The 15,693-nt window shown below is 51.6% G+C and overlaps 1 protein-coding gene across 1 annotated transcript in view; it reads right to left on the bottom strand.

Annotated features, from left to right (window-relative positions):
- The window catches only part of LOC144247562 (nucleotide exchange factor SIL1-like), a 146,573-nt gene extending 133,937 nt beyond the window's left edge, over window positions 1–12,636 (bottom strand). The window contains exon 1 of the mRNA XM_085562747.1: window positions 10,631–12,636. The gene's annotated coding sequence lies outside the window, so the exon portion shown is untranslated. The remainder of the gene's footprint in view (window positions 1–10,630) is intronic.
- Between the last annotated feature and the right edge of the window lie 3,057 nt (window positions 12,637–15,693).

Below are 15,693 nucleotides of genomic sequence, written 5' to 3'. Positions count from 1 at the left end.
GAAGCCACTGTGCCAACTTCCTTTCGGCGTCCAGGCATGAGAAGCCATGAAGGTGCCACTGAATTTGCACTCAGGGCACTTCCACTACCATCCCAAAGGGATCACAAAGGACAGGGCTCTGCTGTCAGCGCTGCTGAGCTCCTAACCCAGCAACCCAGTCTCAGCAAGAGGCAGTAATTGACTGCACCAGGGACACTGGCCTCTGATAAAAGGCATGAATCCCACAGCCCACCCAAGTGAAAGCCTGGCATATCTATCTTTTCCTTCTCTCTTCCCTGCTGTCCTGGTTTGTATGATATGCTTGTATTCTATTTGCCATCTGTTGGAGGTTGGGCAGGTTTGTTATCTCTTCCAAGAACAATGGTTTGCTCCGAAGAGGTAATGGTTTGTTAATGGGCCATTGACTGATTCACTTGCAGAGCTGGTAAGCATAACATCATCCCATTGTGAGATGCTCCACCCAACGGGGGAAGCCAAGCGCTCTTTTATTGTATTAAGGGGTATCTTTTGGGGGACAGAGCAGCTCTCTTTGCGGGATCTCCCGGAGAAGCAGCTCCTTTCGGCGGGATTCCCAGAGAAGCGGCCGGAGCGCAGTAAGGCGGCGGCGGCGGAGCTCAGAAGCAGCCCCGGCGCAGAGGAAGACCGGCCCAACTGCCACCAGATCTTCAGAGAAAACTATACCCTTCTAAAGATCACCACTGCAGCTGCAATTCATCAGCCACTGCAAGAGGAGCAGCTATCATTTCGACCAGACTGCTACCAACACCCCGAATCCTCAGGTTGTGGACTTTATCACTAGTTTTGTTTGTACCTATTGTATTTGCCTTTATAAATTGTTATCTAGTTTTCTCCTAGTAAAGAATTGTTACTCCCATCCCCATATCTTTGCCTGAGAGCCTTTTAATTTAAAAATCCTAGTAATTCGGAGGGAGGGGGTTTACATTCTCCACTGCAAAGGAGGCTTTTGCCCTCCTTCACAGACCCCTGTCTTGTCAAACCAAGACAGATTTTGGCGCATCAATGTGGGGCTCGAGGGCATTGAGAGGGAAAAAGGATTAACCGTTCTTAAGTAATTTGGTTTTTTGTTGTGTGTAGAAACATCTTAAGCATCACCATGTGGTCTAGTTTACCTTGGTTTGGGTGGCATGTGATCGTAGCTATACTTTTCCCATTTGCAGACCCTTATCTAAAAATGGGTCCTATAACTAAGGCTACTGTGTCTATTATCAAGTTTGGCTTCTGGGTTAATTGGGTGAGGAATTCATGGATCTTTAATTTCCTCTGGAAGGCAGGTACATGGATTCATAGCTATCACACACTAACTGTATGTTTTTGGGGTTACTTTAATAACGGTACCTACTGCGAGGAAATAGCACCTGGGGAAACTTTCTCCCAACCTTTTAACCATCTTTTTGGGTCTGCTCTACCAGTTCTCAAAGCGTTAAGATCCTCTCTAAGTGCTAATGATATCATACAATGGGTGGTGTTGCTGATAGGCCTGTTATATTTAGCACTCAGAGATAAGGGAAGATTAACCTGGATAACTACCCTCACACCTACACCAGAGGCTAGGGATGCTCCTGCAGAACCTGACACTGCCCCACAGACTCGAGATGCTGCTGCTCCAGAGCCTGACCCTGCCCCACAGCCCACCTCAGAAATGAACCACCCAGACTGGGTGAGGGTTCTGGTTAAGGAGATATGAGAGATGCTGAAGGAGTGCATTTCCCCAGCTGGTGAGAAACCGGCCCTTTGCCTTGAGGAGGGACAGTCTAATAGTACAGCTGTGGAACCCACAGATGTTACAACTGTCCAGGTTCCAACTGAACCACAAAGGCAGTCACAACCAGCAGCAGTTGCCCCGGTAGAAACAAGGAAGTCTAAGATGAAAGCAGAGCACCCTGCAGATAGGGACAGGAATGGAGGAACCTCACAACCCACTGGGACCCAGAGATTGCTATCATCACCGAGTCCCTGACCTACGAAAGTCTTCGTAATCTGCATAAAGACATTGTGCGACTAGGGCATGAGGCTTATACTACCTAGTTACTTTGGGTTTGGGATCTTATGGGTACAGGCGTGCAGCTGGACGGTGGTGAGGCAAGGAACTTGAGACCCTTGACCCAGGACTCGGCTATAAATCAGATTTTTGTAAAGGAACAAGGGTCCCTTTCTCTCTGGGAACGGCTCTTAATGAGTGTCAGGGAGAGGTTTGTCCACAGGGAGAGAATGCAGGAGCACCATCATAGAATGCGCTGGAAGACCCGCGAGGAAGGGATCCAACAGCTGAGGGAAGTGGCAGTATTGGAGGTACTCTTTGGGAGGGATGGACGACACAATAATGACCCCGACAAGATCAGGTGTACAGGACAAATGCTGTGGAGTCTAGAAAATCTTGAGCCATTTCAATACACCACTTTCATTGCAACAATCAATGCTGACGCTCACCGGGAGACAGTGGGCTCTGTTGCCAACAAACTTAGGAATTATGAGAGTATGATTAATGGCCCAATGCAGGCTCATATCTCAGCTGTGATTAAGGAGTTAAAAGAGGAGATGAGGGAGGAGATGAGGAAGGTTAATGCAGCACCTGTGAGAGTCACAGGCCCCAGAATCAGCGCCCAGCAATCCCCAGCTAGAGAGAGAGGGTACACCCCAAGGGCTAATCTGTGGTTCTTCCTGCGTGACCATGGGGAAGACATGGGGAGGTGGGATGGGAAACCCACTTCTGTCCTGGCAGCACAGGTCCGTCAACCCAAGGAGGGAAACTCTAACCGGGGGAGTTCCACCAAAGTGAAGGTAGCCTCAACCTCCCGTGACCAAGCTTGTGGGTACGATCTGTCAGACCTCCTTGAAGGCACCTCTAGTATGTATGCCCAGGAAAGGAATGATAACCAGTGTTAGAGGGGCCCTGTCTCTAGCCAGGGAAAGGCACGGGAAAACCGGATCTTCTGGACAGTGTGGATCCGATGGCCTGGCACATGAGAGTGACAAAAATATGATGCTTTAGTTGATACTGGTGCACAGTGTACTCTGATACCATCAGGACATGTGGGGGCAGAGCCTGTTTCCATTGCTGGTGTGACAGGGGGATCACAACAATTGACTCTGGTGGAAGCCGAGGTGAGCCTGACTGGGAAGGAGTGGAAGAAACATCCTATAGTGACTGGCCCAGATGCTCCATGTATCCTAGGCATAGACTTCCTCCGGAACGGCTATTACAAAGACCCAAAGGGACTCAGGTGGGCTTTTGGAATAGCCGCTGTAGAGGCAGAAGACATTAAGCAATTGAACACCTTGCCTGGACTGTCAGAAAACCCCTCTGCAGTAGGACTCCTAAGGGTGGAAGAACAACGCGTGCCAATTGCGACCTCGACAGTGCAGCGCCGGCAGTATCGGACGGATCGAGATGCCGTGATCCCCATCCACAAAATGATTCGGGAGCTGGAGAGCCAAGGGGTGGTCAGCAAAACCCACTCACCCTTCAACAGCCCCATCTGGCCTGTGTGCAAATCTGACAAAGAATGGAGATTGACTGTGGACTATCGTGGCTTAAATGAAGTGACTCCACCGCTGAGCGCTGCTGTACCGGATATGCTGGAACTCCAGTACGAGCTGGAGTCCAAGGCAGCAAAGTGATATGCCACCATTGATATTGCTAATGCGTTTTTCTCCATTCCTCTGGCAGCAGAATGCAGGCCTCAGCTTGCTTTCACCTGGAGGGGCGTGCAGTACACCTGGAACCGACTGCCCCAGGGGTGGAAACACAGTCCCACCATCTGCCATGGACTGATCCAGACTGCACTAGAAAAGGGTGAGGCTCCAGAACACCTGCAATACATTGATGACATCATTGTGTGGGGGAGCACAGCAGCAGAAGTGTTTGAGAAAGGTGAGAGGATCATCCAGATACTACTAGAAGCTGGCTTCGCCATCAAGAAGAGCAACGTCAAGGGACCTGCCCGAGAGATCCAGTTCCTGGGAGTGAAATGGCAGGACGGACGGCGCCAGATTCCCACTGAGGTCATCAACAAGAGCACAGCTATGTCCCCACCAACCAGCAAAAAGGAAACACAAGCTTTCCTGGGTGCCATAGGTTTCTGGAGAATGCACATTCCCGAGTATAGCCAGATTGTGAGCCCTCTTTATCTGGTTACCGGAAAGAAGAATGATTTCCACTGGGGCCCTGAGCAGCAACAAGCCTTCACCCAGATCAAGCAGGAGATCGCTCATGCTGTAGCCCTTGGCCCAGTCAGGACGGGACCAGAGGTCAAGAATGTGCTCTACTCTGCAGCCGGGAACCATGGCTTGTCCTGGAGCCTTTGGCAGAAAGTGCCTGGGGAGACTCGAGGCCGACCACTGGGATTCTGGAGCCGAAGTTACAGAGGGTCTGAAGCCAACTACACGCCCACAGAGAAGGAAATCTTGGCTGCCTTTGAAGGAGTTCAAGCCGCCTCGAGCTAATTGGCACAGAAGCACAACTCCTCCTGGCACCCCAACTACCGGTGCTGGGGTGGATGTTTAAAGGAAAGGTTCCCTCTACCCACCATGCCACTGACGCCACATGGAGCAAATGTATTGCCCTCATCACTCAGCGCGCCCGTATTGGAAACCTGAATCGCCCTGGGATTTTGGAGATAATTACGAACTGGCCAGAAGGTGAAAACTTTGGTCTCACTGATGATGAGGAGCAGGTACAAGTGACAAGGGCTGAAGAGGCTCCACCATATAACCAACTACCAGCAGAGGAGACCTGCTACGCTCTTTTCACTGACGGTTCCTGTCGCATTGTAGGGATGAACCGGAAGTGGAAAGCAGTCGTATGGAGCCCCACATGCCAAGTTGCACAAACTACTGAAGGAGAAGGTGGTTCAAGCCAACTCGCTGAACTCAAGGCCGTTCAGCTGGCTCTGGACATTGCTGAAAGGGAGAAGTGGCCAAAGCTCTACCTTTATACTGATTCGTGGATGGTAGCCAATGCTCTGTGGGGCTGGCTGGGAATGTGGAGGAAGGCCAACTGGCAACGTGTAGGAAAGCCAATCTGGGCTGCTGATATATGGAAAGACATTGCCTCTCGAGTGGAAAAGCTGACGGTGAAAGTCCGTCACGTAGATGCCCATGTCCCCAAAAGTCGGGCTAATGAGGAGCACCGAAACAATGAGCAGGTAGATCAGGCAGCAAAAATAGAGGTGTCAAAGATAGACTTAGATTGGCACCATAAGCGGGAGTTGTTCCTGGCTCAATGGGCTCATGATGCCTCAGGTCATCAGGGCAGAGATGCCACCTACAAGTGGGCACGAGACCGAGGGGTGGATCTAACCATGGACAGTGTTTCCCAGGTTATCCATGACTGTGAGACGTGTGCTGCCATCAAACAGGCCAAGAGAGTGAAGCCCCTATGGTATGGTGGGCGGTGGTCCAAGTACAAGTATGGGGAGGCCTGGCAGATTGACTACATCACACTGCCCCACACACTCCAAGGCAAGTGCTACATGATGACCGTGGTGGAAGCCACCACTGGATGGCTGGAGACTTTCCCTGTACCTCATGCCACTGCCCGGAACACCATCTTAGGCTTGGAAAAGCAAGTCCTGTGGAGACACGGCACACCTGAGAGAATCGAGTCTGACAATGGCACCCATTTCAAGAACAGCCTTATTAACACCTGGGCCAGCGAACATGGTATAGAATGGATATATCATATTCCCTATCATGCTCCAGCTGCCGGCAAAGTTGAACGGTGCAACGGACTCCTTAAGACGACCCTAAAGGCACTTGGTGGGGGAACATTTAGAAACTGGGAAATTAACCTGGCAAAAGCAACCTGGATGGTCAACACCCGAGGGTCTGTCAATCGAGCTGGCCCTGCCCAGTCAGAACCCTTACACACAGTAGATGGAGATAAGGTCCCTGTAGTACATATGAAAGGTATTTTAGGGAAAACTGTTTGGATTAATCCCACCTCAGGCAAAGACCAACCCATTTGTGGGATTGTCTTTGCTCAAGGACCTGGTTACACTTGGTGGGTAATGCAGAAGGATGGGGAGACCTGCTGTGTACCACAGGGAAACTTGGTCTTAAGTGAGAACTGGGTGTAAGATTTCATTGTGTGCGGATGGAAATAGAATAAGGGGTGGATAATGTCCTGGTTTGTAAAATAAGCTTGTATTCTATTTGCCATCTGTTGGAGGTTGGGCAGGTTTGTTATCTCTTCCAAGAACAATGGCTTGCTCCGAAGAGGTAATGGTTTGTTAATGGGCCATTGACTGACTCACTGCAGGGCTGGGAACATAAAACCATCCCATTGTGAGATGCCCCACCCAGAGGGGCAAGACAAGCACTCTTTTATATTGTATAAAGTGGTACCTTTTGGGGGACAGAGCAGCCCTCTCTTTGCGGGATTCCCAGAGAAGCAGCTCTCCCTCTCCTTACGAGACTCCCAGAGAAGCAGCTCCTTCAGTGGGATTCCCAGAGAAACAGCTGGAGCGCGGTGAGGCGGCGGCGGCGGAGCTCGGAGGCAGCCCCGGCGCAGAGGAAGACCGGCCCAACTGCCACCAGATCTTCAGAGAAAACTATACCCTTCTAAAGATCACCACTGCAGCTGCAATTCATCAGCCACTGCAAGAGGAGCAGCTATCATTTCGACCGGACTGCTACCAACACCTCGAATCCTCAGGTTGTGGACTTTGTCACTAGTTTTGTGTGTACCAATTGCATTTGCCTTTTTCTAAATTGTTATCTAGTTTTCTCCTAGTAAAGAATTGTTACTCCCATCCCCATATCTTTGCCTGAGAGCCTTTTAATTTAAAAATCCTAGTAATTAGGAAGGAGGGGGTTTACCTTCTCCATTGCACAGACTCCTGTCTTGTCAAACCAAGACAAATGGGAACTGTGGCACCTGGATCTGGGGGGTTGCAGGGGCTGGTGTTTAAGGCTTGCAGCCTCCAAAGGCTCCGGGCTTTGCTCCCCAGCCTGCTTTGCACTGCCCTGGGCCCGGATTGCTCCAGAGACAAAAGCCAAGCCAGGGCATCCTCAGCCTGCCCCCACTGCTGCTGCTGCCAGCGGCCACTGGCCCCTGTCCCCTACTCGGGGGCCAGCTGCAGGGGCAGGGCAGGCTGTGCTGGGCAGGGCCGGGGGGCTTTGGGCCCTGTGGCTGCTGCTGCTGGGGGCCAGGAGCCCAACAGGGCCCCGAGCTCAGGCCCTGCCCGGCCAGCTGCCCTCAGAGCCCCACACTGCCCAGGCATCCCCAGCACAGGGGGCTGTGGCTAATCCCACGCAATCCTGGCGAGAAATTCCCCACAGGAACTAAACCAAGGGTTCCAGGGCAAAGTCAGCACCTGCTGACATTTAAAGCCCCTTTACAGAGGTGGCTGCAGGGCTGGGGTGATCTCCAGGACATCTGGCAGTGCCCGGTGCGCAGCTGAGGCTGTGGGGCTTCTCTCAGCGTGACACAGCACCGGGCTCAGGCCAGCCCTCAGCCCCCACAGCTGATGCCAAGGGAGAGGCTCAGAAAGCAACTTCACACCTCTTGCTGCAGATATTTCAAAGCACTAAATGCCATTCAGAGAAGCCACCGTGCCAATTTCCTTTCGGCGTCCAGGCATGAGAAGCCATGAAGGTGCCACTGAATGTGCACTCAGGGCACTCCCACTGCCATCCCAAAGGGATCACAAAGGACAGGGCTCTGCTGTCAGCGCTGCTGAGCTCCTAACCCAGCAACCCAGTCTCAGCAAGAGGCAGTAATTGACTGCACCAGGGACACTGGCCACTCATAAAAGGCATCAATCGCACAGCCCACCCAACCCAAATTCTGCCATATTTATCTTTTCCCTCTTTTCTCTTCCCTGCTGTCACTTTCCCCATTTTCTCTGTCTGGGAGCTTGGCTTTTCTCTCTCCTGTCTGCAAGTTCAGCCGCACGTGTAACTCTGCAGGAACATTCTGAAATACCGGGAAGTGGTAGAGCATACTTTGTCAGGAACAAACTGCAGTGACAGGACAAGGGGGAATGGGATCAAACTGCAAGAGTTGGAAGAGATTTGATGATGGGAAGAAGTTCTTTACTGTGAGGGTGCCTGTCCCTGACACAGGGACCAGTGCAGAGAGGCTGTGCATGCCCCATCCCCAGGAACATCCAAGGCCAGGCTGGACAGGCTCCAGAGCAACCTGGTGTGGTGGCAGGTTGCTCAGGTTGAAACCAGATAATCCTTAGGGGCCCTTGCAAGCCAAACCATTCAAGGATTTGATCATTCCATGGTCCCCATCTCCCCATGTGGAATGGCCCTGAAACTTCTGTGACATCACAGCTCCCAGAGTGTTCCAGGTGGAAGGTCCAGGACCTGGAACGCAGCACAGCAGACACTTCACCTGCGGCCAACGGTCAGCGCTCACTCGCCCTTCGCTCTGCCCGTCAGTGCTGAGCTCTGGCTGCTGCTTGGGCTTTTCCTGCTGCCTGCGCTGAAGCCAATCCCAGCAGGATGTGCACTGCTGCCCCAGTGCAGGTACACTGCCAGGCCAGGGACGGGCACCCTGCTTGGGCAGGCTGCAGCCATGTGGGAATGGCTGGTGTGGGACAGGAAGCCCACCAAGAGATTATGCTGCCTCTTGCAGACTGCCAGCGACACCGTGGAGGAGATGGAAGTGGACATGGTGCTGGACAGGGAAGAAATGATGGAGGTGGACACAGAAGAGACGGCTGAGGACATGGAAGTAGATGAGGAGGACACCATCGAGGAAATGGAAGTTGATGAAAAGGATGAGGAGGAGCCCATGGTCCTTGGCTGAAGATGGAGCCCCAGGAGCAGGACAAGCAGATGCCTCCCATGCCCTGCCCACAGGCAGAGTGTGTTCCCTGACGCCAGGCTGGGGCTGGGCTGGATGGCCCCGCTCGGGGATACGGTGCCCACAGGGGGCCCTGGATTGTGCTGGCACAAGCAGCACCCCTGGCCTGCCCTGCGCTTGCCTGGGGCCGTGCCAGCCTTGCCAGCCCTGCCAGCCCCTGGGCCCAGGTCCCAGCCCAGCTGGGCCCAGTGCTGGCACCAGAGTCCTGCACTGCTGCTGCTCCATTTCCTCCACGAGTGGTGGAGATGATGGCCACAGATGTGACCCCTTTGTAAATATGTTCTCATGAATAGAGCTTTTCTGTATATACGTTTTGAGGTTTGTTAGGCTATAGGATCCCATGTAAATATGTTTTGAAGATTGTTGCTGTTATAAGGATTGTTACAATAAAACATGTTTGTAAATCCAAGGTTTTGCCGATCTTTGGAGAAGAGATCCTGCTAATTTTTAAAAGCTCACTTCTCTTTGCAATTCCTTTGGGCACAGGCAGCGTTTGCACAGTTGTGGTTTCCAGTTGTTCTGGGTTCCCGGGGCTGGAGGTGCCTGGGGGGGCTGGCACGGCCACCCCGGGGTTGGGGTCCCTGTGCACAGGGGCTCCCACTGACACCACTCCTGGCACTGGGCACTGCTGGGCTTCCTGGGCAGGGACAGGGCAGGGCCCCCAGGAGCAGAGCTGTCCCCAGCAGAGAGGGGGCTCTGACAGCACTGGCCCCTGCAGCAATGCCCCCAGGCAGGCAGGAACCCTTCAGCCACCCTCGCTGCTGTAGCCACGGGGACTCCTGGCCCAAGAGCCGGCATCGGGCCACAGGGATGCAAAATCCACCTTCGTGCTCTGAAGGCCATGGCAGCCTTGGGAACTGTGGCACCTGGATCTGGGCGGCTGCAGGGGCTGGTGTTTAAGGCTTGCAGCCTCCAAAGGCTCCGGGCTTTGCTCCCCAGCCTGCTTTGCACTGCCCTGGGCCCGGATTGCTCCAGAGACAAAAGCCAAGCCAGGGCATCCTCAGCCTGCCCCCACTGCTGCTGCTGCCAGCGGCCACTGGCCCCTGTCCCCTACTCGGGGGCCAGCTGCAGGGGCAGGACAGGCTGTGCTGGGCAGGGCCGGGGGGCTTTGGGCCCTGTGGCTGCTGCTGCTGGGGGCCAGGAGCCCAACAGGGCCCCGAGCTCAGCCCCTGCCCGGCCAGCTGCCCTCAGAGCCCCACACTGCCCAGGCATCCCCAGCACAGGGGGCTGTGGCTAATCCCACGCAATCCTGGTGAGAAATTCCCCACAGGAACTAAACCAAGGGTTCCAGGGCAAAGTCAGCACCCGCTGACATTTAAAGCCCATTTACAGAGGTGGCTGCAGGGCTGGGGTGATCTCCAGGACCTCTGGCAGTGCCCGGTGCGCAGCTGAGGCTGTGGGGCTGCTCCCAGCGGGACACAGCACCGGGCTCAGGCCAGCCCTCAGCCCTCACAGCTGATGCCAAGGGAGAGGCTCAGAAAGCAACTTCACACCTCTTGCTGCAGATATTTCAAAGCACTAAAAGCCATTCAGAGAAGCCACCGTGCCAATTTCCTTTCGGCGCCCAGGCATGAGAAGCCATGAAGGTGCCACTGAATGTGCACTCAGGGCACTTCCACTGCCATCCCAAAGGGATCACCAAGGACAGGGCTCTGCTGTCAGCGCTGCTGAGCTCCTAACCCAGCAACCCAGTCTCAGCAAGAGGCAGTAATTGACTGCACCAGGGACACTGGCCACTCATAAAAGGCATCAATCCCACAGCCCACCCAACCCAAAGCTTTGCATGTCTACCTTTTCGTTCTTCTCTCTTCTCTCGTGTCACTTTCCCCATTTTCTCTGTCTGGGAGCTTGGCTTCTCTCTCTCCTGTCTGCAGGTTCAGCCGCACGTGTGACCCTGCAGGAACAGCCTGACCTACAAACAAAGGTCACGTTATTTCAGAGGGCTGCATTGCTCCAGCTTTGGGGACAACTGGGAGCTGAAGAAACATGCTCCTCCCTGGGGGAAGGGGGAAAACTTTCATCCCACACATTGAGGAGTGGGCTATTCTCTACTGATGCCGTTTCCATCCTGAAACACCCCTAAGGTGTTGCTTTTCCTTCCCCAGAAATGCCACCGGAGCCACCAAAGCTGTCCCTCTGCTGCCAGGCTGGCTCTGATCCACAGTACCGGTGGAACCCTGAGCCAAGCAGACACTGGTTCCTTCCTCTCTTCTTGCCCAGGTCCTAGGAGAGCACTAAAACTCCACACCCGGAGTGGATTTGTAGGCTTCATGGAGAAAGGGGAATTATTACTGATTGGGGCAGACAGAATAAAATGAAGCTGCCAGAGGGAAATCAAAGCATCCCGCAGAGTACAGCCAGGTACGCTGCACATCAAGGCTGTGCTGGTGTGGAAATACTTTATTAAAAGGAATTTATGATCACTACTATCTGCCAACAAAAATATACAGAATACATTAAGCTTCAGATTTAAATTCAGAAAAGATTGGAAATTCAGAGTGGTTTTCACCAGTTCACCACAAACACATCTCAATGGCCAGCCCTACACTGGGGTGAAGAGGAGGATAGATTTGGTTGCTACTTCTTGATGGCATTTCTTCTTCTCTTAATGCAGGAATTCTGCCTGCCCAGGACAGCGAGGCTGCAGCTGAACAGCCACAGAGCTGCTCACAGATTGACAGACAGACCACAGCTGCTCACCCTCCTCCCTCCTGAGGATTCCTTATTCAGCCTTTCCTTTCTCTCTTCCTTTTGCCTAAAAAAATACCTGGGATAGAGTAACAGCTTGCAGGAGACAGGGAGCATCTCCTACCAAAGAGAAGTGAAGACAAGGGTAATTATTTTGTAGAATAAATGCGTGTACTCCCAGACAAAAAGCTCTGGTCTCGGGAACAACTGGATTGATCCCTCCCTGTTCAAGACCACAGAGACACTTCCCTGATCAAAGGACCTGGTACTTCATATGTAAGACTGGGATGTTTGTGACAATTCAGACAGAAACATTTCAAAGCCTGTAGTCATCCAGTAGGTATAAATGCATTTAGAAAATGCAGGAAAATCCATATTGGAGGATTTCCTACTAAAACAAGGTTTGCATTTCTGGCAGGCTCTCTTTCTCTCCATCAGTCCTGCCTACTGGAAATTGCATTGGTTGGACATGTGAGAGGACAGGTGTGATTATTTCCCCATTTTAGGGGAGGACAGGCTAGATGTGCCTCCTCCACACTTGGAGTGCTTTCCATGGACAGGTCCCAACCTCCTCCTGCTCCTTAAACTTGTGATACACAGGACCTTTAATCTCTGTCTATCTATGGGAGCATCCTCCCACGCTGAGAAGTTGGGCTCTGCAGGAATTTGGTGCCATCATCAATCTGTGCCCCTTGCTGGTGGTGGAGCTGGGACGTGCTGATCAGAGAGGAGTTTGTAGGATCTCCATGAAAAGGGCAGCACCACATCTTCTGTCCCTGGCTCGGGCAGCACCTGCACAGGGCTCTGCCAGCACAGCCAGTGAGACCCTGGTGGAGTGGGAGGTGTCCCTGCCCACGGCAGGGAGGTGGAAGGAGATGAGCTTTAAGCTGCTGTAGGATGAAATGCCAAAGCGTGCTGAGCAGGAGGCAGGAGGGGATCGGGAGGACAATCCCTCCTCTGCAGACACCAAGGTGCTCAGGGGCACAGCCAGGGCAGCTGGCTGCCTCCCCACAAAGCTCAAGGCTTTCCTGGCTGTGTCACCAGTCACAGCCCCAGCAGTGGCTGCAGCAGCTCTGGGCTGTCACACAGCCAGGAATGGCCCTGACAGGGAGCACAGCACAGCTCCAGGTGCATCCAGGCACATCAGCCTCCCGCCTGCCAGGGGAGAGGAAGGAGGTGGATGGAATCCCGTTGAGGGAATCACCCAAAAGGAAAGCACAGGAGCAGGCTCCAGAAGGGTGGGGGGCTGGGAAGTCCAGCCCTCAAATTCCTATTCTCAGTGTGAGAAACGCTATTCGCTTCCAAAAAGTTTCAAAGGTTTATTAAACCTTATAAAAAACACAGCAGAAGGCTGAATAGTGAAAATATTAGTGTTGGGAGCAGAGGATTTTCCCACCATGTGCTCATCCACACAATGGAGGTTTCACCTTTTAACCCTTTATCCCCCCAAAGTTCTGTCTATCGACTCCTCCTGCTCTGTCCAGTGCTGGAGATCACTTCTGACACCTTGACTGGAGCTCAGGTGCTGCCACAGCAACGAGCCACCCCTCCCAAATATCCCAAACCCAGGGCACCCCTGATAACAGCACAAGGGGGTAAAACATAGCTATAAAACTTCTCTTTACATATATATATATATATATGATATTTGCCTTTTAATTGTGAGAGTCAATCATCGCATTACTCATGTGTCACATCAGCAAGCAGGAAATAAAAGCAAACCCAGGCCTGGTGCTCACGAGCTGCACACCCAGCACAGCCAAATCACAGAAACTGCATCAGCCAAGGCACAAACCCTTCCTGCTCCTGCTTGGCACACTAAACGAGATGTAACCAAGAGCATCCGAACCCCAGAGCAAAACTCACAACCCCAATGTGTTTAAGCAGCTCTTGGTGCTCCAGGGACTTCCCTCCCTGCTCAGCACAGTAGCCCAGGTTCATGGCACAGCAGGACAAACGCACTGCTTTAATAAATAAACCATGAAAAACATCTCTGTTTTCAACAAAAATATTGACATTGACACTTAAAAATGTTACAGCTGTTCAAGGAAGGTCTTCTGTCTTATTTAGTTTGGGGTATTTTGAAGTCAAAAATGTGTTTGAGGGTGGGTTGACTTGCATAATGTGATTAAAATTGCTGATTTCGATGAGTAAGCTGGAAATCCTGAATTTTAATCATGTTTCAGTATGCAGCTTCTAGACATTTCCCTTAAAAATAGTTGATTCTCTTTGATTCCTATAATTTGATACTATTCAACAACTGGGAGCACACACTGGAGCAATACATGTGTAAGCAATTACACAGCTTCACATGCTGCTAAAACAGAATCATTTTGTTAATAGCTTTTTCCCAAGAGAAATTAATTTTTTACTTATTGTTTGCATTAAGGTGCACTTGGGAAATGAAAGTCAATTAAAAAATACAAAAACCACATTTTTATTTAAGGCATTTTAAAACATTTTTCTCCTTGACACCTCAGACAAATAAAAGATTTGTATCCACAGGTAGGCACTGCATAGATGTGTTACAGAATGGTCCCTCATCCCTGAGAGCTGCAAATCCTACAGCTGCCAGACCTCATCCCTTGCTCCTCATAAAGGGAAAGGAGAGTTTCCATTCTAGTTAATTTCCCAGCTCTAAATCAACTACAAGTGAGCAGAAATAGCTGTGAGATCCCCTCACAAACCTGCCAGAAGGGCTCCAGCTGTGAAGGGGGAAGCAGCAAACTCCTGCCCCCACAAATTGTTTGGACCCCTTAAAAAATATCCCACTCTTGGGATTTTTTTAACTACAACAAAAATAAATTAAAATAAATTAAAAATAAGATCACAGAATCCCCAAATGGTTTGGGTGGAAAGGAACCTTAAAGCTAATCCAGTGCCACCCCTGCCATGGCAGGGGCACCTTCCACTGTCCCAGCCTGCTCCAGCCCTGTCCAACCTGGCCTTGGGCACTGCCAGGGATCCAGGGGCAGCCACAGCTGCTCTGGGCACCTGTGCCAGGCCCTGCCCACCTCCCAGGGAACAATTCCTCCCTAATATCCAATCTGAACCTGCTCTCAGTTTGAATAGGTGTTATTGCATTGCCTTGGGATGATGGATTGAGAGAAAGCCTCAGGGTTTGAGCAGAGCTCCCAGTGCCTCTGCTGGGAACGTGTCACCCACGTGTACCTCATTCACTCAGCTGCCTTGCAGCCAAAAAGACAGTCCCACAGCGACAGTCCAACAGGTAAAGTACCCAGAGGATAAAACCCTTGTCACTGCACAAATGACAAGGTCTTTATTGGGAATAAATGTCAAAGCAGAGCGACAGCATTTATTTTCCAAGCAGGAGACACTGATCCTGTGGCGACACTGCAGGGATGGTGTTATTCCTGTTCCTGATTTAATCCCTTTATCAGCTGCAGAAGCACCAGGACAGGCTTTGGTCTCCCATGCCAGCTCCGACTGACACTGCTGTCCCCACAAGCTGTCCCCACCCCTGGGTGCTGCCTCTGCAGCCCAAAGCACCTGGAGGTCCCTCTGAGCATTAGCACTGTTTCACTGGATGCACTCTGTCCATAAAGTTGCTTAAAGAGACGCCGAGGAAGACTTTAATTTATAGCCCCATTCTTTTAATCTTGGTCAGCCAGATTTTTTCAGACATCTGTTTATATCTCCTTATAATATATTGGCTGGAGCAGCAGCACCAGGCTGCAGCTCCCTTGCAGGGGCTCTGCTGACATTTACAAACCAAAGCGATTTCTCTCATGTGCTTTATGTTATCAGCTAAACCTGTCCACTTAAATTATTGCCTTGTAACCAAATCACAACTATCTGTTACTCTGCTCTGTGCACGTTTCCCAGGCTCTATACCAATATCAAGCTTTGCAGAGTCTAAAAACAAGATGATAAATTAATAAACAAATGGAAAACAGGACATGCTTCCACCAGGAGGATCAGGTACGTTGTGCACCACATTACTAAAAGCAGAGGGCTGCTGTGTGGAATATGCAGCACACAGTGATATCCAAAGAACCCCATCTCTCTTCTTCTAGACCAATCAAATGACCAGCTGTGTCTCCTCACTAAAGAAGAAAGCTCTCATCCTGCCCAGCTCCTTTCCAGCACATTATTCCATATTCCACAAGTGAGTTTGTGTTCCAGCATGGGGACAGGGCTGAGCC

This window comes from Lonchura striata, chromosome 29 (genome assembly GCF_050655825.1).
Source record: "Lonchura striata isolate lonStrDom1 chromosome 29, ASM5065582v1, whole genome shotgun sequence".
Classification (NCBI taxonomy): domain Eukaryota; kingdom Metazoa; phylum Chordata; class Aves; order Passeriformes; family Estrildidae; genus Lonchura; species Lonchura striata.
Note: the sequence above shows the minus strand (reverse complement) of the source record. Positions and strands in the feature narration are given on the sequence as shown.